Consider the following 27,765-nt stretch of genomic DNA (forward strand, 5'->3'; position numbering starts at 1 on the left):
AAGTCTAGGCCTAAGCCAAGGCAGGGAAAGTGAGGAAGTCTAGACCTAAGCCAAGCCAGGGGAAGTGAGGAAGTCTACGCCAAAGTCAAGTTGGGGGAAGTGAGGAAGTCTAGGCCTAAGTCAAGTCAGGGGAAGTGAGGAAGTCTAGGCTTAAGCCAAGTCAGGGGAAATGAGGAAGTCTAGACCTAAGCCAAGGCAGGGAAAGTGAGGAAGTCTAGACCTAAGTCAAGTCAGGGGAAGTGAGGAAGTCTAGGCCTAAGTCAAGTCAGGGGAAGTGAGGAATTCTAGGCCTAAGTCAAGTCAGGAAAGTAAGGAAGTCTAGGCCTAAGTCAAATCAGGGGAAGTGAGGAAGTCTAGGCTTAAGCCAAGTCAGGCAAGAAGACGAAGTCTATCCCTAAGCCAAGGCAGAGAAAGTGAGGAAGTCTACACCTAAGCCAAGCCAGGGGAAATGAGGAAGTCTAGGCCTAAGCCAAGCCAGGGGAAATGAGGAAGTCTAGACCTAAGTCAAGTCCAGGGAAATGAGGAAGTCTAGGCCTAAGCCAAGCCAGGGGAAATGAGGAAGTCTAGACCTAAGTCAAGTCCTGGGAAATGAGGAAGTCTAGGCCTAAGCCAAGCCAGGGGAAATGAGAAAGTCTAGACCTAAGCCAAGCCAGGGGAAATGAAGTGTAGGCCTAAGCCAAGGCAGGGAAAGTGAGGAAGTCTAGACCTAAGCCAAGCCAGGGGAAATTAGGAAGTCTAGGCCTAAGTTAAGTCAGGGGAAGTTAGGAAGTCTAGGCCTAAGTCAAGTCAGGAAAGTGAGGAAGTCTAGGCCTAAGTCAAGTCAGGAGAAGTGAGGAAGTCTAGGCTTAAGCCAAGTCAGGAGAAATGATGAAGTCTAGGCCTAAGTCAAGGCAGGGAAAGTGAGGAAGTCTAGACCTAAGCCAAACCAGGGGAAGTGAGGATGTCTAGGCTTGAGTCAAGTCAGGGGAAGTGAAGAAGCCTACACCAAAGTCAAGTCCAGGGAAGTGAGGAAGTCTATGTCTAAGCCAAAGCAGAGAAAGTGAGGAAGTCAGATAGATGAATTTTCAGTTGTTTTCGGTCAACCTTGGTGGATCTTAGACTTGAATGATTTGGGAACACTTTTGTTATTTGGAGAAGCCCTCTGTATTTGTAACGGAAAACCTGTTTGCAATTAAGTTTACCCTTTCAATATTGGTTACTTTCTGCCAGTTATTGCAAACATAATGGAGGGAACTGATTTATCTGTTTATTCAGTATTACTGGCTGGGGATGGGGGTGCTGGGGCAAAGTCCCCACCCCCCACCCCCACCCTAGTAGGACACGGCTGGTGATTCATAGGTTGGGTAGATAATGTTACGTTTGTGTCATGGGTCGAAACCGAAGCCAAAGCTGAAGTAGAGTCTGAATGGTCGGGTCCTAGAAGCTAAAATCAGAACTACCAACCACACCCAACTTCTCTGTTGAATCTACTGTAGGTGCATTCATGGTTGATTATGTTTAATGTTATGGAGATTTTCCCTTTATATTCTATTGATACTTGCATGGTTTTATGCATCTTCGCTAAAATAATTGATAATACACTATGATATTAAATATTTGTTTCCACATAAGTAATGTTATGTAATCCTGTGTTGAACAAAAATTTCAAATTGTTGTTTCTATATAGTTTGAAGTAATTACTATACTTTGAAATAATTACTATTACCGTAATTTTTTCTTATGATTGTTATAAATATCATAGATTTGATATTTGTGCATCGTATGTTAGCTTTATTTTAGTTGATAGAGCTTTCAATGTAGAAAAAATATAAGTTTTTTAGCTACGTGTTGTAGTTGCCAGATAGTGAATTTCGAACGAAATCCTCTGAAATTTGTAGCTTCACTTTTGGAACTTACTGTACAGGACATTTTACTAGTGTGTACCTTTTGGCCATGAAAGAAAGGCCAATTCATTGCATGGAAGGTACACGAGTCCATTATTAGAGAAACATAATCTAATAGGAAAATTTGATGCACTGTTATGAAGTAATTTGATTTTGCCCCAAATTTTAATCAGAAATTAATCATTGTCAAAATCTTGTAATTTAATTCTTGTTTGTGCTTGAATGCAAGACTATGACAGCATTTCAATACCAAAGTCATGATAGCATGTTGTACAGAGATGTATGATAGAGATTTGTGCCCATTGTAATGCAATACAATGCGTAGAAAGAACATACTACTATGTTGTTCTGTTGTTGTTGTTGCTAATATTAGATTGGGTGGGGAGGTCTTTGTACAATGGAATTGTTAAAGAGAAAAGCAGTTGAATACCCTTAGTTGCTACTGAACCTGAGTTTCACGCAGTTAAGTTTGAAAAAGGGAGATATTAAGACGTAATTGTTTCTAAGTGTTAACCCTGTACTTTGTAATTACATTGAAAGTATATGAAAGCTCAGATTTTGTGGATGCTTATGATAACACAATTTGAAATCATTTTAACCAGAGCTAGTTCTCAGAACTTTATGGTCACTTTTTTTTTTTAGTTTCATATTAGTTTGAAGCCCTTAAGTGAATGGGTAGTTCAATTTCTTGAGGCTTAAGATAAATTTGGTAAATTTAAAGTATATTAAAGATAATATAATTTCGTGAATTAAGAGGTTGCATAAATCTTGGTGTTGTAGAAACTATAGTTCAAAGACTTAGAAATTGCTGACCATATGATAAAAAGAAGCCAAAAAAATGGAAACCAAAAACAGAAATGATGAAGTAGATGATTGTCTTAATAATATAAGCAATAAAACTTATCGTGTTTTAAGTCAGTGCGGGAATTTAAACAAAGAGGACACAGAGAAGTGTGTGAAGAAAAATAGAAGAGCATCAGTGGACTTTTACGACGTCAGGCATGGTTATGCTGACTCCACGGCCTATGGGAATCTTCATGTAACACAGGCATCATGGAGAGCTCGACCAGCACGACGGTACTCTGATGTGGGAGTTCATCTGAAGGGTGGTAGTACATGGAGTAAGGTACCTGAAACAGTAAGCTATCAGCTCCGAAGGAAGTCTATAGCATCTTTTGAAAATAAAAGAGGGTATGCATTTCAGCCAGGTGAAACTCTAGGATTGCATCATCCATCTGTAACAGCTTTCGGACTACATTGCACCAAGAAATCTAGGCCAGTTCAGGACATTTCATTAGATTCATGTTATTCATCAGTTTCACCATCAAGAATCTTACATTTCTCTCCTGGATGCAGGGACTCAGAGTATGTTTCTAGCTTGAAACCAGAGGTGGCACTTACTGAGAGAGAAGATGATGGCCTTAAAGTACCATTGGCAGAGGAGGTCGATGCCATGACTCAGGCTACAAGAATGCGTAGCCCTTCAGCTGTTTCTAAGGAAAAACAAAATACAGAAGTACTACCCCTTGTAGAAATAGGCACTAGTATGAAGTTTGATGTAGCCAATCATCAACCAGAATTAATTGATAGGATGGGCAAAATGTGCTTATCAAAGAAGAGAAGAATATTAGGAGAGAATTTCCATTATAATCATGAGGAAAATATAACAGAAAAGAAAACAGATGTAATACCTGTTTTTAAGAAAGAGAGAAACTTTCCTCAGTCCATTTCATTTTCTGCCATTTCAGAGTATCAGACTCTGAGTTCTTTCTCAACTGCTAAACAGGAGAGAAAAGCTGAAGTACTTTCTATGTGTGACACAGTACCTCAGCATACTGATTTTGAGAATGTCAAGGAATTAGATGTACATAAATATGATCTACATAGTTTTAGTGAGGCATATACTGAAAGTGACAAGTCCTTATTTTTCTCAAACTTTATAATTGGAAAATATGTCAGTCATCTGATTAATTTTTGGATGGTAGGTTATTTGATGTACTATATATAATTTTAATCATTTCTGGTGATTTAGGTCTTTAGACTTCTTTCTTGGGTGTCTTTTACATCAAGTACATATTTGTTTACAGTCATCTTTATCATCATCATCATTACTGTGTGCTGTCTTTTTCGCTTATGGGATGAATGTGAAATGAGTTCTCTCCATTACCTTATATCTTGTATGCTTTCTGCATGGATTCCCCTTTATTCTAGGTCTTCATCTATGCCTTCTCTCCATGAGTTTTAGCCTTTCCTAGTGGTCTGTGCCTTGCTGCTTAATTCTTGCCATTTCCTCACTTCCTCTCAAATCAAAATCATGGAAATCTTGAGATCTTAGTCTGTTTTCCAGTGTCTGGATATCACATCTTGTTTTAGTGCAATCTTCCTAACGCACTCCAGTCATGAATCGTCATTTATTCCTACACAAATACAAACCTTCGTTCTTTACATAGGATTTAGCTGGAACGCAAACTGGTGTTGTGGTCTCTTTTTCACATAAAAACCAGTGTTGAATGTATTGTGAAAGTGTAGCGGTTCAGTTAAGCATTTTTGGGATTAGGTAGCAATTAATCCAATAAATCATTGTTCACAGGAATACAGAGGTAATTTGTGCTAGTTGTGGATTGCTTGTAAATAAAACACATAGAAAATGAATCTAGGTTAAGTAGCAATTGTATGATTTACTGTTGCCACTTAACCTAAATATATAATTCCTGTTATTGAGTGAGACATTGTGTATAGTATGAAATAAACCTGATATGCAAGTCAAATTTCCTTATTGTAATGTTTGGAGGTGTTCAGTTCAATAAGAGAGAAGACTTCTACCTCATTTCATTTGCATTAAGCAAATAATATTTTACAGGTTCTTGTGAAAAAGCTTAAGTAGATATTCCAGAAGTGGTTTGTTTGACTTTCATGTATTGAAGGGTTTTGTGTGTATGTAATTGTATGTACTCATATTATTTTTTAGTTGGCATGTCTACATATTCGAGGAAAAGGTGTATACAGTAAACCCCCTGTATTTGCATTCTCATGATTCGCGGACTCACGCATTTGTGGGTTTCTCTGTAGAACATATCTACCCATTATTCACAGAAAATTCACCTATTCACGGTATTTTTCACTGAGAAATATTCACTAATTACTGTATTTTCATATAATTTTCATGAATAAATGCACTTTTTGTGATAAAACTATTAAAATACTCAGGTGTAAGCATTTTTACAGGGTTTTTCTTGTGTTTACACTATCAAAATGGGCAGTTCTAAATGTTTTTAGAGGGGTTTTAAGTATTCGCAGATTTTAGCTGTTCACGGGGGGGGTGTGGTAGGCATCCCCTGCAAATACGGGTGGTTCACTGTATGTGTATTGATAATCATCAGTGTGCATATATCTAGCTAACTTTTCTGAAATTCCCCTACTTTCTACCGCACTATTTTCTCTAAATCCCTGGAACTCTTCAGTCTCTGTACTTGATTCACATAACACCTCATCAACATTGTCTAATACTGTGTTCATACACGGAACAAACCTGGGTCTTAACAATAGGATAAATCTTCTGGCACTAGCTGGAAACTGGTAAAAATAAAAACAAGAATTCTTGGCCTTCTGTGCAGTGGAAGTGATTTGCCATGAAGCAGCAGCACAAGAGGAAGTCAGAGGCACCATCTTGAGAAGGATTTTCTTCTCCTTCAGTGGATGTTTCTCAGGTTCCTCGTTCCCCCTCAATGTGAGACCACCTTGACATGGTGAGGGGGCTCTTGAACCCCAGGAATTTGTTCCTGGATATGAGTCCAAAATCTCATACGTTATTATATATTTCTTTGGGGTAATTTTATGGAATTTTCTATAATATTTTGCTAAAATTTATTCAACCTGATAAATAGAAAAGATATTATAGCTGGGATTGGGTTCATATCCGAAGCTAAATAGTTATCAGATTGATAGCTCAAAGGCGGAACTGTTCTTTAGGGCTGGACCACGGATTCCAGGCGGGGTCTGGATCTAGGGATAGGACTCTCGGCATTCTATCCGGTTTGCCCATAACATGATTAGGCTAGAGACTTCCAATTTGTTGCAAAATGAAGGTACATGATTGAATATTACTAGAATGTAAGAGTTTTAGCTTACAATTGCGTTTTCGACCATTTTCGGTCAAAGTTGACCAAGGGTTGAAATTTTTGTAGTCGACGTGACGTACGCCCACTCGCACCCAACAGACAATTTTAGTCGACGATGATACGTCCAATAGGCGTTTAAGAGGTTAAGCTAACTTTTAAATGAAATTACAATAACTTTAATTTCATTTAAAAGTTAGCTTAATACTTTGGGAGCATGATTAGGGTTATATTTAGTGTTTAAACTCTAGAAATAGGCATTTATTAGCATTTTTAGAGACCGTGCCAAACTTATGTGAAAATTCACCTTGCACAAGGTGTTTTGGAACCTAACCCTTCATTAGTTCGTGGCATGATTGTAGAAACAGATGTAGGGGAGGTAGACGATAGAATGGACACCCCTCCCCACTCTGTGCTACCAGTGGGGGGATGCCTGGCAAGCCATCGGACTACATGGCAGAATTACGGAGTGGAGCCATGGGTGATAGATGTCCTTCGGGTAGGGTGTCTACTACCTTTTGACTTTGCTCCCCCCTCTCACCGATCGTCCTCTCCCTCACCTCACTTACACCCAAGGCTCTCTAAAACACCTAGCTCTCCAAGAAGTGAGGGAGATGATGGAGAAAAGAGCTATAGAGCAAGTAAAGATTCCTTTCCCAGGGTTCTACAGCCAAGTCATCTTAGTCCCCAAGGCAACTGGCAATTGGAGGCCAATGATAGACCTATCAACGTTGAACCTCTTTATCAGAAAGATGAGGCTCAAGATGGGGACTCCTTGATCAGTCTTGGCAGCCATCAGAGACAGTGACTACAAGCTGACCATAGATTTGAAGGTTGCTTACTTTCAGACCCCTATTCATCCCTCCTTCCGGAAGTTCCTTCGCTTCAGTCTCGGAAAATTGGTGTTCCAGTTCAAAGTCCTCTGCTTCCATCTGACAGCAGCTCCCCAGGTGTTCACAAGAGTTTTCACCCTAGTGTCAACGTGGGCTCATGCTCAGGGAATTCGCCTCCTAAGATATCTCGACGACTGGCTGGTCTTGGCAAGTTCTCAGGAAAAGATCATTTGAGACAGGGATCATCTTCTCCAATTTTGTTGTGGTGTAGGCATCATGCTAAATTTAGAAAAGTCCAATCTTCAACCTAGTCAAAGAATCTTTTACCTGGGAATGACCATAGACACTGCCTCATCAAGAGTCTTCCCATCGATTCAGAGGACAGTGAAGTTCAGGCAGTGGCTCTCTCCTTCCTATCCAACCTGCTTGGCAATGGCAAGTGATCCTAGGACTTTTGACATTGCTAGAGAAGCTGGTTCCTCACAGGCATCTTCATCTTCATTCCCTGCAATGGAGGCTGAAGGAATTTTGGTCTCCAGCTAGGGACTCTCCTCAGCTACAGGTCCCTCTGTCGATAGAGGTAAGCAGCGACCTTCTGTGGTGGTTGGGCGACAAAAATCTGACAGTTGGCGTGCCTCTTCATTCTCCCCCTCTGGAGCTCCTCCTGTTCTTGGACACTTCTCCCAAAGGTTGGAGGAGCACATTTAGAAGATCTCTTGACTTCAGGTGTGTAGAGTCCTCAGAACAGGAAATTTCACATCAACATGCTAGAGTTGAAAGCAGCCTTCCTACCACTTCAGGAGTTTCAAGAAAGGGTGACGGAGCACTCCGTTGTTCTGATACCAGACGACAATATGGTGGTAGCTTATGTGAACAAACGGGGGCCTTGTGTCACACCAACTTCACTTGATAACAGTCCAGTTACACCAGTGGGCTATCAACAACTCAGTGGACCTCATGGCCAGGTACATTCCAGGCAAGGGGATCGTAGTGGCCGACAAGCTAAGTCGTTGGGGATAGGTTCTTGGGACAGAGTGGTCTCTGCATCAGGAGGTGGCAGACAGCTTTTTCATTTGTGGGGGAGACCAGTGATAAACCTATTCGCGACAAGGTTCGATAGGAAGCTAGAGGTCTATTGTTCAGTAGTTCTAGATCTCAAAGCTGTGGCAGAGGACGCCCTTCAACATCCTTGGGACAATCTGGACGTCTTTACCTTTCCCCCTTTTGCCTGATCCGTCATGTCCTGAGCAGAGTGATGATTTCCCAGAATCTCAGAATGACCTTTGTAGCTCCTTTATGGCCTCAATCAGAATGGTTTCAAACTCTGCTCTCAGTGGTTCCAGTAAAAATACCCCTGTGATTGGTGTCGTCGATGAGGTTTCTTATTACTCGGAACCTCTGTTTAGTGGATAGCTGATTTTAGCCCCTTCGGTACCGCATGATGCATAATCGGCGAGATGCTGTATCCCTCATTTTCCCAACTCACCCTAGAGTCTGTGTAACCATGAAAGAAAAGGTTTTAGCATCCATTCTGCTTTGTATATTAATGGAAATGAACGTGAATTCAAAATATACATACGTGCATATATATGTACACACACACACACACACACATATATATATATATATACGTGTACAGTCATACCTCGAAATTACGTGAGGTTAGGTTCCGGAGCCCCTCATGCAAGGTGAATTTTCGCGTAAGTTTGGCATGGTCTTTAAAAATGGTAATGTTTATTTCCAAAGTTTAAGTACTAAATATGCTCCCAAAGTATTAACCCTTAAACGCCGAAGCCCTATTTACAAAAACGTCTCCCGTATGCCGGCGGCGTTCGGGAGCTAGCGCCAAAGTGGAAAAAAAGTTTTTTTAAAAAAATCACAGCACTCTTAGTTTTTAAGATTAAGAGTTCATTTTGGCTCCTTTTTTCTCATTACCTGAAGTTTAGTATGCAACCATCAGAAATGAAAAAATATCATTATCATATATAAATATTGGAATATATGAAAAAAAAAAAACTCGTATATAATAGTATACAAATCACGCTGTAAGCAAAACGGTTAAAGCTAATGAGTTAATTTTTTTAGTTGTATTGTAAACTAAATTGCGATGATTTTGGTATATAACAGATTGTAAAATGATTAAAGCAATACAGAGAAAATATTATCACAAAATGATGCATGAATTAACGCCATGGATTTAAAAAAAGTTTTTTCAAAAATTCACCATAAATCGAAATATTGTGCTAGAGACTTTCCAATTGTTTCAAAATGAAGGAAATTGATTGAATATTACTTGACTGTAAGTTTTTTTAGCTTACAATTGCATTTTTTTACCATTTCAGTCGAGTTAAAGTTGACCGAAGGTTGATTTTTTTTATTTATCGTTATTTATATGAAAATATTTCAAAAATGGTAAAAGCTAAAAGTATGATTTATTTTTTGTTGTATTCTACATGAAATTGCACACATTTTGATGTATAACACTTTATGTAACGAATAATATAAAACGGTGAAAAAATTACGACAAGGTGACTCAAGAAATGCTAGGATTTTTAGCGGAGTTCGTGACGGATGGATGGAAGGAAAAGTTTTTTAAAAAATTCACCATAAATCGAAATATTGTGCCAGAGACTTTCCGTTTGTTGCAAAATGAAGGTAAAGGATTGATTGTTACTAGAATGTAAGAATTTTGGCTTACGATTGCGTTTTCGAGCATTTCAATCGAAAGTTAAAGTTGACCGAAGGTTGATTTTTTCTATTTATTGTTATTTATATGAAAATATTTCAAAAATGGTAAAAGTTAAAAGCATGATTTATTTTTTTTGTTGTATTCTACATGAAATTGCGCACATTTTGATGTATAACACTTTATGTAACGAATAATATAAAATGGCGAAAAAATTACGACAATGTGACTCGAGAAATGCTAGGATTTTTTGCGGAGCGAAGGAAAAAGTTTTTTCAAAAATTCACCATAAATCGAAATATTGTGCTGGAGACTTTCCGATTGTTGCAGAATAAAGGTAAATGATTGATTGTTACTAGAATATAAGAATTTTGGCTTACGATTGTGTTTTTCGAGCATTTCGGTCGAGTCAAAATTGACCGAATGTTAAAATTTTGTCAGTTATTGTGATTTAAATGAAAATATTTCAAAACTGTTAAAAGCTAAAAGAATGATTTATTTTTGTTGTATTCTACATGAAATTGCGCACATTTTGATGTATAACACTTTATGTAACGAATAATATAAAACGGCGAAAAAATTACGACAAGGTGACTCAAGAAATGCCAGGATTTTCAGCAAAGGAAAAAGTTTTTTTCAAAAATTTACGGATGCCCCTCAGGACACCCCGATGCTTCCTAGGGGTCGTAAAAGGCACAGGATGTGGTCCTTGGTCGCCTTCGGTCACACGTGGGCGAACAACACTGCGCTGAGAAGCTGGGTCACTTTGGATGCTGGGTCCTTCTCCAGCATCCCAGTCTAAAACTCGTCTCACACGCTCACTACCGACAGGCAGTATGCGCCTTTCAGGGTCCTGACGGCTTTGAGACATCTCTGCAAACGTCCTGTTGCAGCACAAATACACAAACACTCGCCAGAGTTCTGCAAAACACGGATGCGTCAAAAAATCGCTCTCGCACGGTCCGACGCTGATGCTGTCTGGTAGAGAAGGAGGGAATTCGCGCATGCGCGTCTGGGTGACGCTTATAAACAAAACAACAGCTTGATCTGTGAACTCCCAGCATCCCTCAAGGCGCGTGATTTGAAACCTTCCGCAAACTAGGCCTATAATTATTTTTCCGCAAATATTTAAAAAAAGCATTTTTAGTCGAAGTATGGTACGTCCACTTGACATCCAACAGACAATTTTCGTCGACGTATGGTACGTCCATTAGGCGTTTAAGGGTTAAGCTAACTTTTAAATGAACTAAAGTTAGTGTAATTTTATTTAAAATTTAGCTTATTACCCTTAAAAAAGGAACACAGTAAATGGCTGACAAAAATTGAGTACTGCACAGTTTCATAATAGCGCACTTACAGTAGGTGCGTACGTATACTAATGTTACCCCTAGTTCATGGGATGCCGTTTTCTTTGTCACTTAGAGTAAACGCCGTTTTCTTTGCGTCACTAGGCAAAACGTCGTGTCAGTCAACAAAAGTACAATTCCATAAAATATCGAAAACATGTACATAATGTTCGTAGAAGGTAGTACAGTACAGGTAAAATTCAATCAATTTAAAATTATATACTGTACAGGTAATGACGAATGAGAGAGAGAGAGAGAGATACTGTAATAAAGTAACTGTACTGCTTTTGTATCGTATTTATGTGCAAATATATAAATACAAATTGTCCATTCTGATTTTACACCTAAAAACACGAAAACTTAAAAATTAAACACACTTTCTACAGGGGTATCATCTTTGAAAAATGCAGTAACTAAGGGTATCACATCTTGTAAAAGTACACCAACTGAACGTGCTGTAATTACATGCACATACAGATTGCACTAGCACTTTTCTCCGAGGTGAACAGAGTAATTTTCAAAGAATGACACATACAACTCTTAGTTACATCTCTGATATTACATTAACGAATTCATTTTATCAAATATGCGCGACTGAACAACCTCATCTCAAGGTCATGTAAAGTCCTTGTGACAAAGACTTTGCAAATGGACATAATACTTGTATGATATTTATGTACAGAAATATAAATATACATTTCCCATATAGATTTTACAGTTAAAAGCATGAAAACTTATAAATGTACTTCAAACATTAAACAAGCATTTTCTGCAGGGGTATCATCTTTGAGAAGTGCAGTAACTTTGCAAATGGGTATCACATCTTGTAAAAGTACACTAAGTGAATGTGCTAAAATTACCTTTGCATCATATTTATGCATGTAGAAAAATAAAAATAATACATTTTCGATACAGATTTTACACATGAAAGCATGAAATGCATTTTTCATTGAGATTTTACACATAGAGATTTTGCACATTAAAACATAAAATGCATTTTTCATACAGATTTTACACATAAAAGCATGAAATGCATTTTTCATAAACATTTTACACATAAAAGAATGAAATGCATTTTTCATAAACATTTTACACATAAAAGAATGAAATGCATTTTTCATACAGATTTTACACACAAAAGCATGAAAACTTGTAAATTACTTCAAAAAATTAAACACCCACTTCTGCAGGGTTTCTCGAGAATTTCGTGTGTCTGTGAAAAAATCACGTATGCTCATTAGTTAGGTTCCAGTGAAAAAAGTTTGTGTGTGTGTGAATTAAGCAACTCGAATCATGTAAGATCAAGTATTACTGTATATACATACACACACACACACACACACACACACACACACATATATATATATATATATATATATATATATATATATATATATATATATATATATATATATATATATATATATATATATAGCCAAAATCAAACAAAAAAACACATACATATCCCCCTCTTTTACCTATCGCCATATCAACCCATGAATTTTCCCTTTTTTCTGGGGATTTTCTTGAAAAAATAATGCAGCTCTCTCATTAGCCCATAGGCAAGTAGTTTTCATCACTTTATTATAAAAAAAATTTATATGCATCCTTAGGCGTAAGGAAAGATGCATCCCCAAGCGCTGGATTTAGCCCTGAAAAGTCATCATGAAAGTCTGGCATCATTGCTGGGTGACAATCCTCAAATATGTTGGTAACATAGGTCCAGCCACCGTCCACCTCTCATTCTTCAACTTCATCATCACTTATTTCATCACTTGAGAGCTCGTCACTGCTCTCATATTCTATCTCAGAAGGAACATATTCCTCAGAAGAGATATCACTGCTTTGACTCATGCTTTTTGTTGTGAAAATGAAGGTAAACGAAGAAAATCATGAAAAAAACAAATGTGTGAACTTGAGCGTGACTGCATAAACTGATGATGAGAAGGCTGTGACGTCACAGCCAAGAATGTCCATGAGTGGCTGAAAAAAAAAATAGGAAGAGCTTAGTGTTGGTTAGTACAGCCTACCCACACCTGCAAAAATAAGTAGGAGACATAACCCAGCACTACAAGCATTCCCTATAGCGTTAAGGAGTTATGACGACATATATACGTCCTATAGCAAAGTCCAGCGCTCTTTGCAGTTAAGTGCTGCCCACTGCTTACGTCATGACCATCCCTTAAAGCTAATTGGATGGCAATAGTTTCAAAAAGTCGGTTAATCTGTGGCTCTTTTCATGTTCATTAATATTGCAATGGTTACTGTGCCGAACTAAAATACGTTCTGCAGATTATCAAAAGGACACGTTATTTTATCCCCTGAAATAAAATCGTAATACGCATCTCAATAAAGGTGGTAAAAAAAAAAAAGGAAAATATAAACAAAGTCAGGAGTATTCCGTGATGCTGCAGTGTTGTGTTTCGTAAATGAGTTTCACCTGAATACGGAGGCGACACAGGGAATATCTGCATTCGAATCGGTGCACTTGAATCACTGGACAATGATAATTACTGTCTGATATTGTCAAGCGTGTTCACCATTCTAAATATAAACACAAAGACTTTCTCAGAGCTATGCAGACTGATATTTCATGTTGATTTTAGGAAATTTTACAACTTTTTAACAGTCATAAGATCCATTTCATTGCAATTGCTTACATATTCGGAGGGATGACAAGCAGTGACGGCACCCTACAAAACCAGAATATGCCTATGTTTAACTTAAAGTTACAGAATAATAGGCTGTACGAGTCGTATTGGATATAATTTGCTGAGAATTATTTTAAGGACATTATCTTCTTTCGAAATAACAGGATCATAAAAATGGACGTAGACCTATAATGTCGTATGTCTTTTTGTCGGTTTACTCAGCTTATGGTGTTTGGATAATAGGCCTATCTTATGCTCAGTCGTTTTATTGTGGTTATTCTAATTTTTATTTTTGTTGTTAGCTGCTTGTAGTTTTGTCTTCGAAAACTTTTCATATGGTGATCTAACATTGCAGAATAAACATAGACCTATTCATAAAATACTGGTGTAAAGAATTATCTGCCTTCTCTTGTCAATTGAAATTTAGTCATATGTTTTAATTAAAAGTAATCGGGACCTTTATGAATACAGCCTATGCTCAATATTCTCCTAACAACAGAGAGAGAGAGAGAGAATATTTACTGGCTCATGTATCCTTTTGTCCAACAGGGTAATCTACGAGAATGCCCTCAAAAGCAAATGAATTTCATGGGCTACTCGCAGACTGGTTTGGATCATCTCATACATAACTTTTTCAGCTATCATTTATTTGTTCTTATTTCGTTAAGCATCTTATGATGCCTTCCTACCATAGCCTTCATTTTCGTAGAAATGCCACAGCAGCTTTATATTATCTATCACAGTAATATAATTTGTTATCCCTTTTGTAAATATTTTTTCAGTATATTTCATTGAGAGCAGTTTGTTAGTTGTGTGTAAGGCTGAGACAGTCCCATGATTAATGTGTGTGCCATCGGCTACGTGCCCATAAGTTTTACTCTTATTCTCTGCGGTATAAGTGGCGTTACGATTACTATGGCCATGTATGTGCATGTGCACTTGCTTATACGTGTACATTCCACTTTATATTATACATTATTTATCGTGGAGTTGAAACTACTAAATTAATTAAAAGTTGCTCTGTTTCCAACAGATACGGGAAGAAAACTATTTGCGATAAGAAATTGACATGTAGGCCCATGCCCTGTCATGTCTCAAAATATAAGAATTTAATGTGTAGTCCTATGACCTGTCATTGCCTCAATATATAAGGAATTGACGTGTAGGTCTATGACCTGTCAATGCATCAAAATGTAAGAATTTGATGTGTAGTCCTATGACCTGTCATTGCCTCAAAATATAAGAAATTGACGTGTAGGCCTAATGGGATCGCTTATTTAGGCCAACACCAATTTAAAAATAAAAAAGCAAGATGCTTGTGTATTTAGGCTCCGAATGATAAAAAAAAAAAGGATGCACAGACTAGATGATCCAAGATCTTTCTAGTGATATACAACTTAAAATATCTTTTATCGGAGATATTAACCCTTAAACGCCGACTGGACGTATCGTACGTCGACTAAAATTGTCTGTTGTGCGAGTGGACGTACCATAAATCGACTACAAAAATTTCAACCTTCAGTCAACTTTGACTCGACCGAAATGGTCGAAAACGCAATTGTAAGCTAAAACTCCTACATTCTAGTAATATTCAATCATTTACCTTCATTTTGCAACAAATTGGAAGTCTCTAGCACAATATTTAGATTTATGGTGAATTTTTGAAAAAAAAACTTTCCTTACGTCCACGAGCAGTAACTCTGCCAAACATCTCGGAAATTCTTTCGTCACTTTGTCGTAATGTTTGCACCGTTTTATATTAGTCGTTACATAAAGTTTTATATATGAAAATGTGCGCAATTTCATGTAGAATACAAAAAAATAACTCATGGTTGTAGCTTTTATCAGTTTTGAAATATTTTCATATAAATCACGATAAGTACCAAAATTTCAACCTTCGGTCAACTTTGACTCGACCGAAATGGTCGAAAAACGCAATTGTAAGCTAAAACTCTTACATTCTAGTAATATTCAATCATTTACCTTCATTTTGCAATAAACAAGAAGTCTCTAGCACAATATTTCGATTTGTGGTGAATTTTTGAAAAAAAACTTTTTCCTTACGTCCGTGCGCGGTAACTCGGCCGAACATCTCGGAAATTCTTTTGTCACTTTGTCGTAATGTTTGCACCGTTTTATATTAGTTGTTACGTAAAGTTTTATATATGGAAATGTGCGCAATTTCATGTAGGATACAACAGAAAGTAACTCATGATTGTATCTTTTATCAGTTTTGAAATATTTTCATATAAATCATGATAAGTGCCAAAATTTCAACCTTCGGTCAACTTTAACTCGACCGAAATGATCGAAAAACGCAATTGTAAGCTAAAACTCTTACATTCTAGTAATATTCAATCATGTACTTTCATTTTGCAACAAACTGGAAGTCTCTAGCACAATATTTTGATTTTTGGTGAATTTTTGAAAAAAACTTTTTCCTTACGTCCGCGCGTAGTAACTCGGCCGAACATCTCAGAAATTCTTTGGTCACTTTGTCGTAATGTTTGCACTGTTTTATTTTAGTCGTTACATAAAGTTTTATATATGGAAATGTGCGCAATTTCATGTAGACTACAACAAAAATAACTCATGGTTGTAGCTTTTATCAGTTTTGAAATATTTTCATATAAACCACGATAAATAGAAAAAATTCTACTTTTGGTCAACTTTAACTCGACCGAAATGGTCGAAAACTGCAATTGTAAGCTAAAACACTTACAGTCTAGTAATATTCAATCAATTACGTTTATTTTGCAACAAACAGGAAGTCTCTAGCACAATATTTCGATTTATGGTGAATTTTTAAAAAAACTTTTTATGTCTGCTGGCTGTTACATTAATTCATGCATCATTTTGTGATAATATTTTCTCTGTGTTGCTTTGATCGTTTTACAATTCATTATATACCAAAATCATTGCAATTTAGTGTACAATACAAAGAAAAAATAATAACTCGTTAGTTTTAACCATTTTGCTCACAGCGCGATTTGTATACAATTATATATGAAATTTTTTTTTGCGCTGTCATATATTTCAATACAGTATTTATATATGATAATGATATTTTTGTTCATTTCTGATGGTTGCATACTAAATTTCAGGCAGTGACAAAAAAATGAGCCAAAAATGAACTCTTAATCTTAAAAACTAAGCATGCTGTGATTTTTTGAAAAAAAACTTTTTTTCCGCTTCGGCGCTAACTCCCGAACACCGCCGGCATACGACAGACACTTTTGTAAATAGAGGCTCGGCGTTAGAGGGTTAATTGCACACTTCAAAACTCCGGGAACTCAAATATGTGGTGTCATCATTCACGCACGACACTCAACATGGCCGAACGGGGTCAAATCCATACTGGTGATCATTTGGACTGTCAACTCGTGTGAAGTCAATCACTGGCATGCAGTGGGTGGGGCTTAGCTGCAAAGAGCACTGGACTCTGCTATAGGTAGCGTCTCTGTACCCCCTTTTGACGTCGTAGAAACGTCACGGTACCGAAGGGGTTAAGATGTTCCTCAAAACAGGAAAACACCTGTCTGTTTCTGCTGTTAAGGGCTACAGGGCTGCTTTGGGAGTGGTTCTTCATTTGAAAGACATGGACCTAACTTCATCTTGGGAAATCTCAGTGCTGCTCAAAAGTTTTGAACAGCCTTGTTCTTCTAGAGAGCTGAAACCTCCTACCTGGGATCTGACTCTGGTGCTAAGCAGTTTCACTCGAATCCCATAAGAACCACTCCATCAGTCATCAAACAGGAACTCGACCCTCAAGGCGGTTTTCCTTCTAGCCTTTGTTTCTTCAGAGAGAGTGGGCAAAATCCATGGCCTAGCTTTTGATGTTAAACATACCAGGTGTTGGAAGTCAGTAGTGTTCAAATTTGTCCCAGAATTCATGGCTAAGACTCAAAACCCCACAGTTCATGGTAACAGGTTTACCTCCTTTTCCATCCCTTCCCTTGGGGATTTTGTTAGTGATGATCCAGATTAATTGCTCCTTTGCCCCGTCAGAGTACTGCGTTGCTATCTAAAAAGGACTCGACATCTGAGACCGGGACGCTGAAGACTTTTTGTTAGCACAGGCCAGATCAAGAAAGAAGTGTCCAGGAATACTATTTTGTTTTGGCTTCATGAAATGATATGGCATGCTTACTCCTCCTCCTCATTTTCTGCTGCCAGTACTGTGCATGCAAGAACATGTGACATTAGAGGAATAAGCACCTCCTTGGCATTCAAGAAGAACTTATCTGTTCATAGTATCCTGAATGCTGGTTCTTGCCTCCTCCAAACCACATTCACTTCCTTCTACCTGAGGGACATTGCCCACAGGTCTTTGGACACTTTTTCCTTGGGTCCGGTGGTGGCTGCTCAAGTTGTGTAACTCATCCAGTGCCCCTAGCAGTACAGTTTTGTATCTTGCCCAAGATGACGGTATAAAAGTGAGGATGATTGAGATGACTGGTCTCTTTTCCTTCCCCCCCTTTTTTCCTTTCTTCTTTACCTGCCAGCCGTAAGAAGATGGTTCCATCTACGCTGGAATGAGCCAGATACAGGTAAGTGTAGAGCCTTGCTGTTGGTTTGTTTTTATTCAACATGAATATATGTAGCAGTAGCAAAACCTTCCTCTCTCCAGCAAGGAGAGAGAGGAATGATAACAAACACATATAGATGGCTACCTTAGTTTGTTATCGGAACAGATATAGCTCTTTAACTTCAAATAATGCAATGAAATTGGACTTAACCCCATAATCTGACTGTTGGATACCCATATATCTAACAGATCAGAGGCTTAGGTCTCCTTCCTTTGATTTCTCTTATTCAGGAAGTATGACCGGTTGTACTGAACCTCCAGTCGGTTTAGGATTCTCTTACCTCCCACCAAGAGTGAGTCTGTCCTAATGTTAAGACCCAGGTTTGTTCTGCATTTGAACAAATGACAAATTTAAATTAATTTATATTTTCATAGCTAACAAACCTGCGGTCTTAACATTTACTGCCCACCTCTAGCCACCCCTCTTTCAGTTAACAATGGGGTGGAAGAAAACTGATACATTACATGGTTGAGATCAGGTCGCTGGCTGCTACCCATCTCATCTCCATGACAAAATGCCAGATGCCACCAGTTCCTTGCATAAACAATTCTTGTTTTTATTTTTACCAGTTTCCAACTGGTGCCAGAAGATTTATCTTAATGTTAAGACCGCAGGTTTGTTAGCTATAAAAAATACAAGTTAATTTAAATTTGTCATTTCTGCATGGTATTCACCCTATCTAAATCATCATTGTCTGCTTTTTCAGAGTCATCTTCATACAAATACTAAATGTATGATCTAGTTCATTATCCATTTCAACTAATTCTTCAACCTGTACTCCAATGCATACACTATCCTTCCTCTTTCCTCTTTCCTTTTTCACAGTCTTAACTGTCTTTACTGAACTAATTGTTTCTCTTCTAGTAAACTTTCTTCTGGCTTACTCATACCATCTTCTACTCTCTTGACTCCATTCATTCACACTTTCAACCACTGACACTGAGGGTTCACCCCAACAAACCCTCTTCATACTCTGTTTCCCTGACTCTGCTCTCTGCTACCTCCATCAACGCCTTGATTCATACTCGATTTTCTTCACACTCCTGCTGCATGACCTACTATCCCGCATATTGCACACTTAGTCCTAGGCCTATCTCACATGCGGGCAAAATGACCTGTCTTACTGCAATTTCTGCATACATCTACATCTTGCAATCACAATTTCTTGCTACATGTCCTGACTTCCTACATCTAAAACATCTAACTGGCTAGACTTCTGTACATTCCCTCACACAATGTCCTTCTTTACCACGTGCAATACAGGCTCCTATTGTCCATGTACATTCACCTATCTGATGTCCTTCTTTTCCACACCTATAACATTTAACTTCTGTTGCTACTCTTTTCATAATATCAGCAACATTACTCTGCTATTTCTACTCCCACTTAAACTTCATCCAAAACTCTCACTTCCACTTCTATCCCGCCTTGCCCTTTTACCTTTTAACGTTTCTCTTAAAATTTCTAGCACTTCTATAGTCCATATTTCTCATTGTTTTGCTATCACTACTACATTGCATGTTACGTCTTATACATCTTTCATCCCTACACTCTATATTCATTTCACAATTATTCGGTTCTTACAAAATCCTTCCTAGTCCCCAAAGAATAGCCTACCACTGCATTTCGATATGACCCATGTTCAAGTCTTATCCTGCAATCCATGCATTCTCCCCACATATGCTCACTTCTCATTCCTCCTGTCTTCCATACCCTTAAATTCAAAATCCTATACTAACTTCAGCACATCATTCCACTTCAATCGTTCATTCTTCCATCCCATCTTTTCCCTCCGCTTTTCATTTATAAACGCTGCCACGTGATCGGGAACGGTAGCTAGAAACTTCAACCATATTATTGTCATTTATGTCTTCATCCCCATACGTTTTCCTGGCTAAAGTTTCAAACCAATGGACATACATTGACACACTCATTCTTTACCATTTGTACATCCTCAAACTCATTTGTCCCTTTATACCTTATTCCCTCTTTCACTCTTCACACAACTTCATATCTCTGTCTTCCTGCGTTCATGATTGTTTGATAAGAGACCAACAGTCTGCCTTCCAGAAACTCACCCAATTCTTGCAACCAATGACACTTACTATCACCATACTTTTCCAAGCAGTATCTCTCATGTTTCCTAAAAAAGTCATTTATGGCCTTCTCACTTGATATGAAGTAATTTTCGACCTTGGGTGTTTCATTGAGTACTATGCTCCTGTGTACAGTAAACTCCCCCGTATTCGCGGGAGATGCGTTCCAGACCCTCCCGCGAATAGTTAAAATCTGCAAATACTTAGAACCCTCCCTCTAAAAATGTTTACAAATGCCTATCTTGAAAGTTCAAACACCAAAGTATGCCTAAAAATACCAACCTACATCAAATATACATTAAACTATTATCCTATTACTGTATTAATCTTTGAAATTATATTATTAATATATCATTTCAAAGTCATCTTAAACATTTTATCGTTAAAAATATACGTATGTGCTGCATGGCTTACAACTGTGTTTGAAAATAATCCAGTCCCTCCTACATATTCAGCCACACACATTTTCTTTCATACAGTTACAAGCCATCCCGTTTTCTTTTACCGAGGAACATTGGTATTTATATGCAGTTCACAGAGAGAGAGAGAAAACAAAAATGCATATGTACGTTGAAAGAATTTAATATTACGTACATACAGTATTAAGATTACTACAGACGTAAATCTTATGGGTACTCACCAGTGATGAATGTTGAGTAAAGATGATGATGATGAATTAGCTGTGCAGTTCAATGAATGACAATGAAGATATGACTGCACAGCAAAGCAGAGGAGTTACATCTCCTCTGAGGGTGCCTCTTCACCTTCAGGAGGTGCTTCGGGAGGCACTTCTTCAGGCGATTTGGGAGGCACTACTTCAGGCAATTGGGGAGGCACTTCATGCGATTCAAGAGGCACTACTACAGGAAATTTGGGAGGCTTCGGAGGGTCCTTCTTCGTCCGTGTGATGAACATGGTGATAGGCAGCTACTGTCGCTGCTGCTTCATGGTGGTGTGGGCTTGATTATAGGGCTCCAATGACAAATCAAAGAAGTTTGAAAACTTTAAGGGGTATTCTATATAAGGATCCCATGTTGAAACAAACTCCTGCAGATCCTTGATGGTTCTCCTAACTTGGGACAGACGTTACAGAGTCAGGCCCTCCTCCTCCTGCTCCTCCCCTGTACCTGGCATATGTTCTTCTTCGCTGGCAGACTTCGTCAGGTCTTCCAAATCCTGGTCCATCAGGGGGTCAGAGTGGGCATCAGTGAGGGTGCCGACTTCATCTTCAGTGATGTCTTCAAAGCCTTCTCCACCTAGAATCCTCACCAACAGGACCGCCTCATTAATGGCCAAATATTGAATTTCATCAGGAGAGAAGCCCCTGTAATCATGAACACACTCCGGCCACAACTTGTTCCAGCACACATTCAGGGTCTCCTACTTCATGTCCTTCAACGATCGGTTGATGACAGACAGACAGACATGGCAATCGTGAATTTATGGCAATAGTCTTTTAGCATAAATTCACTGCCATTGTCCATTGCATTCACAAGGTGCAAGAAGGAGTTCCCGGTGTAGAGTGCCTTGAAGGCACGGATCACACCCTGGTCCATAGGCTGGAGGAGAGAGGTGGTATTGGAAGGGAGGAACTCGAGTGAATTAAGGCATAACATTTTAAAAGATCCATGGAAAAGACGCATATTCGTTATGTTGTTGTTTTTATAATACGATACGTGAATATAGAGTACGGTATAATGTAGGCTATGCTACCGTATATGCCTACGATATACCATAGTGTAGGCTAAGCTAAGTATTGTTTGTTGTTCAATTTCTCTTTGTATTGAATTATCATAAGTCACTCTTCAAGAACCTCCAGAATTAGCTGATATTAATAATCACTATCTGTGTATGTATAGAGTATACTTTATAGTGTAGGGTAGGCTACCATACGTGTATACATGGTACTGAATACCCTAGTGTAGGCTAGGCTATATTTGAGATACGTTTTTTCCAACAGACGATGGGTTTTTTTTTTGGAACCTAACCCCATCGTAAGTAGGATAATACCCGTAAAAGCATTTTTAGGCATTTCTAAGTGTTTTTAGAAGGGTTCTAGGTATTGGTGCGGGGGTGTGGTACGCATCCCCCATGAATACGGGGGGTTTACTGTATATTCTTATATTGCCTTTGTATTATAAATTGTGATTATAGTGATCAATGTTTTGGTTTGGAAAATAATTACACAGTAAGTTTATTTTGCCGTATTTAACTCAGTTCAGGGCGCTTTTATTGCTTCCAGTTATCATAAATGAATCTCTAGATACTTTTATTTATATGGCAGGTGGGTATAGTTCTCAGCTAGCACGCTGCTGGCCCAGCGTTTGATTCCCCGACCAGCAAATGAAGAATTAGAGAAATTTATTTCTGGTGATAGAAATTCATTTCTCATCATAATGTGGTTCAGATTCCACAATAAGCTGTAGGTCCCATTGCTAGGTAACCAATTGGTTCTTAGCCACGTAAAATAAATCTAATCCTTCAGGCCAGCCCTAGGAGAGCTGTTAACCCTTAAACACCGAGCCTCTATTTACGAAAGTGTCTGCCGTATGCCAGCGGCGTTCGGGAGTTAGCGCCGAAGCGGAAAAAAAGTTTTTTTCAAAAAATCACAGCACACTTAGGTTTTAAGAGTAAGAGTTAATTTTTGGCTCATTTTTTTGACATTGCCTGAAGTTTAGTATGCAACCATCAGAAATGAAAAAAATATCATTATCATATATAAATATTGAAATATATGTGCAAAAAAAAAATTTCATATATAATTGTATACAAATCGCACTGTGAGCAAAACGGTTAAAGCTAATGAGTAATTTTTTTTCTTTGTATTGTACACTAAATTGCGATGATTTTGGTATATAACAAATTGTAAAACAATCAAAGCAACACAGAGAAAATATTATCACAAAATGATGCATGAATTCGTAACACACGGACGCGAAATATTGTGCTAGAAACTTCCCGTTTGTTGCAAAATGAAGTTAATTGATTGAATATTACTAGATTGTAAGTGTTTTAGCTTACAATTGCAGTTTTCGACCATTTCGGTTGAGTTAAAGTTGACCGAAGGTTAAATTTTTTCTATTTATCGTGATTTATATGAAAATATGTCAAAACTGATAAAAGCTACAACCATGAGTTATTTTTTGTTGTATTCTACATGAAATTGTGCACATTTTCATATAAAAAAATTGATGTAATGACTAATATAAAACGGTGCAAACATTACGACAAAGTGACGAAAGAATTTCTAAGATGTTCGGCGGAGGGAAGGAAAAAGTTTTTTCAAAAATTCACCATAAATCGAAATATTGTGCTAGAGACTTCCAATTTGTTGCAAAATGAAGGTAAATGTTTTAATATTACTAGAATGTAAGAGTTTTAGCTTACAATTGCGTTTTTCGACCATTTCAGTCGAGTCAAAGTTGACCGAAGGTTGAAATTTTTTGTAGTCGACGTACGGTACGTCCACGCGTCATCCGACAGACAATTTTAGTCGACTTACGATACGTCCAGTCGGCGTTTAAGGGTTAATTAGCTCAGTGGTCTGGTTAAACTATGGTATACTTAACATATATGGGGCAAGGTTATTTTTTGTTATACGAAGTGTTTTTAAGTCTAAATATAACCTGAATATGTCTCGTTGTGAAATTAATTGAGTTTTTTTTTTTTTTCGTTAATAGATGACATTGGCTGTTTGGAGGCACACTTGTTTTGTTTAAAAAAAAAGTCAAGATTCCGTTTGCTCTTTTCACTTGATTTCATCATAATACAAGCTCTACGTATTTATCTTTTATCGGCATGAAAACAGTAGTTTGATTAAAATACTTTCTCTCCAATTTTATTTATGGTCGAGTTTCAGCCATGTTGCCAGTGCATGATAATTTATAGTCATTAGCAGCTTGAACATTGTTTTCTCAGTTTCAGGTACAACTTGCAGCTTAAATTGAGCAGTATATTTCCTTGCCGATCTTTTATTCATACCGAATAAGGGTATGTTAAAATATATCAGTCCTATTCTACTTAACGTTATTTGTACTATAACCTACTGTAATTGTTTACTACCGTACGATGGTTGAAATACAAGCACAACAGCTGATGTTATCCGATTCGGTTACAAGCAAAACAACAGTTTCCCGTTCGGTTGTTTATGGCTGTACGCATTTAGGCAAGAGTATAATGTTGCTAACAACACTTTTATCATTCTCTTACTTTTTTTAACTAGAAGATGGGATAAAGAGATAGAGGAAAAGAAGTTGGTCTATTGTAGTTTGGTCTCTCTCACTGCATGATTGTATGCTGCTGCCTGCGCCTGCACGAAATTTTAAAATATTTTCTAAATATTGTCATATTGGTATTGATTGCTTACCCCATCACAAAATCAAATTATCATAAGGCGAATTATCGTAACTCAAGCACTGCCTGTATTGAGCTATCCACCTTGGAGAGGAAACCTCAGGTTTTCAGGGGCTGTCTAGGGAAAGACAGGCCTTATAGTAGGTTCCTCTTCTCTGATGAGATAGACCCACATACCTTCTGTGCCTCCTGTAGGAGGTATGAGTGTAGTCAATCCAGCCCTTGTTCAGTGCTGTGTCTGGCCGTCTGAACAGTGGGTGAGGTTTGCCAGGAAGAAGAAGAGAGAGGAAAAGACCTCCCTGGTATCATCAGGTTGCAATACTCCGCTGGTGACACTGTAAGTCCTCTTTGGTAATTTCTTCCACCCTCCAAACTCTGACCCACTGTTGCCACTCCGAACAGAGTAGTTCCCCTTTACCAATTCCATATGATTGCTCTGTAGAGAGCCACCAAGGGGGCGAAGATGCCCAGCCTGGTTTCTCACCTGGAGCCTCTCCATTCTGAGGGAGGGTTATCCCTAGAGGATGCTCTTTCTTGGAGCAATGGGAAGAGTTCTCCTAACCTAACTCTTGTTTCAGTTGTAGTGGAGGACGAGAGGCCTTGGAAGCTGTAGCCCTCCTTTGGCATCTTGGGTGAGCCTAGTGTATCTTCCCTTATCAACCTCATGAAGGCAGTGAAAGGATACCCTGTGACTGTTTCTACTGTCATTGTAACAGTTTCAACAGTCATGGTCTCCATTGCCTCTCGGACCATCCTCACCTCCTTGGTGTCTCCCCATATCTCATCAGTGATGTGTCCCCAGTTGCTGTCTCTAACCACATCACTGGGGGAGGTCTTCCTCTACTTGCTGTCTTTGGCATTGACCTCAGCTGTGCTTGGCAAGAAGTCAAAAAGGAGGAGAATAAAGTTGTCGTCATCCTCTTCTTCATCTTAATCTTCGTTGCTGAGTGCTGTCTCCTTCGCTCCCCTTCTTCCAAAGCTTCTAAGTGGAGGGAGAAATCTGCTACATCTCCCTGCAAGAAGTCTCATTGAGCTTCTGGCTGTTAGTCCTCTACTGCAGAGAACTGATGGGACTCTCACTAGTGGTGTTGCATATTCCCAGGTATCGACAGACAGCCACTGAAAAGGCTTCTTCATGGAGGTGTAGTAGAGAAGGCGGCTATCCTACCCATCAGATATCCTAGACCTAAAGTCCCTGTCATACTCCCCCTCTCCTGGGAGAAGACATACTGGTGGTCCAAAGGAGTCTGAGGGGGTTTGCCCCCACGGGTAGTTGTCCCTCAGTTGATCCTGTAATCCAGGTATCGACAGACAGCCACTGGAAAGGCATCTTGATGAAAGCATAGTGTTTCAGTGTGTTGTGTGAGCATCTTTCGAAACAGTCGTCTTCCAGAGCACCGGTCTTCAGCCTGCTAGGCTGACACCTTTTTTTTTGGCGCCAACTGTTTGTCCAGTGTTCCATGAAGTGCACAGTGTCCCCCTCAGGGCAACCAGTGTCCGAAGTACTTGCTTTGGCACTACAGATTCTAAGTAGAACGATGCAGAGAAATTAGCATGGCCCCTGCACAGGCATGACAAGCAATTTGTGAAGCCTTCCACAATTTTCAATCGGCACCCGGGGTTTTTTCATTAGAAAACACTGCTGTTCTTTCTTGGGCACTAGTTCCTGATGGAACGCCTGGCTCCAGCTTCCGAGTAGTCGGCACCAGTTCCCTATGCCAGGCACCTCTCGCCGCTCAACACTAAGCGTCCGCTCACAAGCTTTGTTTTTCCTCTGTTTAAGGATTGTGGCTGGCCTGTGGAGGACTATGCCATACTGCAGAATTTTGTGGTCTGTATGAGGTGTTGTCAAGCCTACAGGATTTCCAAGCATCTGCATGGCTATCAAGAGTCCGCAGAGTTGGCAGTTGGTTCACAATGTCCATGATGCTGCATGATGCTTTGCAAGATCGCTCCATTGTCTACTGTGGAGACAAACCAGAAGGCCTGTCTTCCAAGACAGGGTTTTCTTAGTTCAGAGACCTGTGCCTCATCCTCTCTGCAGCATTTTAGGTCTTCCCACGAGTCCTCTCTCTTCTTCGTTTGACCTCTTTTTCTGGACTTCACTTCAGTCTTGACTTAGAACAACTATCTTGACCAAAGTCCTTTGGTTACAAATGGGACAAGGTAACAAAGTCGGACATCATTGCCTTTTTTACCATAGCCCCAGATTAAAGTCAGACTACAATGGTGGCTGTACATAAATAGATGAAGAAGAGCACTCCCTTCTTCCTCTAAGCCCAGACCTAGTCTTCTACTTTACACCTCAGATCTTGGTCAAGGAACCCACGGGTGAACCGAAAACTTTCCGGGTCGTGCTCTCTAGATGATGGATCTTTCTCACATATGTTGGAGAGCTGTAAGCATTTCACTTGGGAGCTTCAGTGCTTCTTGACCTTAGTTTACACCTGGACACCTGGACCGTGGTAGTTCTCTCTAGACGAGACTTCATTCCTATCATATACATAGAGAAGAAAGTCTTGTTTTCTCTCATTTTCTCTCCAAGCAAGAGAATCTCTACTGTTAAGAGATTGGATTCGATTTCATTCAAGTCGTCTAAAGTTCTTGCAGACGAACTGAGAGCACAGTACTTCCTTAGTCCCCTAGTCTGGCAGGAACTGTGGAGTCCAGGGGTAGACCATCTACGATCCTATTTGCCACCTCAAGGAACCTTCGAAGCTCCAGAAAGCATCAGTACAAGGTTTTTCTGCTAGACTTATTGCATAAACTAGTGTGGTTGCAGATGTCTTTCTAGCCCCGTCTTCCAGGCTAAGTGGACCTTTTTCGAAGTTGGGGTTGCAGTCTCGACCCCTCTTCTTGGAGACATCTGTGGCCTATTTTTGGATACCCCTTCTGTACCTGAGGAGATCTACACCTTTCATACTTCATCAGTAAAGGGTATTGATCTATGCTTAACTAAGTGCTTAAAGACAGGGACCTAGCTTTTGACGACCTTATCTGGTCTTTGACTCGTCCAAGCAAGGAAGGCATCCACTCTTCTGGAGCCTGGATGTGTTCTGAATGACTGACAAGTCTCTTGTTTGATCCCCTGCATTCCTCTTCTTGGCAACCTTACATGGAAGACACCCTTCCAAGTGACCCCTGACTTGACTAGGGCGCGCTAGTGAGATCCAAGTCATCGTTTAGAGAAGGTATTTTCACAGGGAGATGCTT

General features: G+C 39.0%; 1 protein-coding gene and 1 non-coding gene across 2 annotated transcripts in view; both read left to right on the top strand.

The window, feature by feature from the left end:
* Positions 1-27,765, top strand: part of hiw (highwire) — a 1,788,684-nt gene that overhangs the window by 67,678 nt on the left and 1,693,241 nt on the right.
* On the top strand, positions 26,054-26,157 carry LOC136850226 (U6 spliceosomal RNA). Its single transcript, XR_010856586.1, has one exon. It is a non-coding gene; the product is annotated as a U6 spliceosomal RNA (small nuclear RNA).

Source organism: Macrobrachium rosenbergii, chromosome 2, assembly GCF_040412425.1.
Source record: "Macrobrachium rosenbergii isolate ZJJX-2024 chromosome 2, ASM4041242v1, whole genome shotgun sequence".
NCBI classification, from domain to species: domain Eukaryota; kingdom Metazoa; phylum Arthropoda; class Malacostraca; order Decapoda; family Palaemonidae; genus Macrobrachium; species Macrobrachium rosenbergii.